We start from the raw sequence: 846 nt of genomic DNA, 5'->3' as shown, positions 1-846 counted from the left end.
TGCTCAGCCACAAGCCAGGCTGACGGCGCCAGTACAGCGGTGGTGGTGGGAGCCTCTCCTGCCTCCTCAGCAGCGCTAAGGATGTCCGACTGCAGCTTAGGCCTGCTCCCCGCTGGCAAGTGGACATCCCCCGAGGGCTGCTGGGCTGCCAGAGGAATGTTTGATTGCCATCTTAGGCCCAATCCCCCAGGTAGCGGTCCTAAGTCAGCAGGTGGTCATCCCCTGAGGGGTCCCAGACTGCGAGAGGGCACAGGCCGGGCTGAGGGACCTCCCTTCCCCCTGATTGCACAAATTTTTGTGCACTGGTCCTCTAGTCCTATCTAATAATAGACCAACATGGTAATTAACCGTACCACCGACACGCTTCCCATTGGCTAATCAGGGCGATATGCAAATTAACTGCCAACCAAGATGGCGGTCGGCAGCCAGGCAGCTAAAGCGAGTAGGAGGCTTGCTTGCTCCAGTGATGAAGGAAGCCAAGGTTCCCCGGCTTCTGCCGCCCAACTCGGAGCTGCATTCTAAGCAACTATGTTGCAATTATAGAAGCTAAACAATCCCCAGAAACCTGCTTTCAGCCGCCAGCGGGCTCAGAGATGGAGTTGCAAGAGTGTTTCAATTATAGAAGCTAAACAAAGCCCAGATACCTGCTTTCAGCAGCCGAGGTCTCAGAGCTGGAGCCGAACCTCAGATCTAAAGCCGGCTCTCAGCTCCAGTGACAGCCATAGAAGATAAATAAATCCCAGAATAAAAAAAAAGAAAAAAAGGAGAGGTTGGGAGCTTCAGTCACCCGCCAGCCTGAAAACGGCCCTCAGCTCCTCACCCAGACTGGCCAGGCACCCCAGTGGG

The sequence above is a fragment of the Myotis brandtii genome, unplaced genomic scaffold, assembly GCF_000412655.1.
Source record: "Myotis brandtii unplaced genomic scaffold, ASM41265v1 scaffold179, whole genome shotgun sequence".
In the NCBI taxonomy this organism is placed as follows: domain Eukaryota; kingdom Metazoa; phylum Chordata; class Mammalia; order Chiroptera; family Vespertilionidae; genus Myotis; species Myotis brandtii.
Note: the sequence above shows the minus strand (reverse complement) of the source record.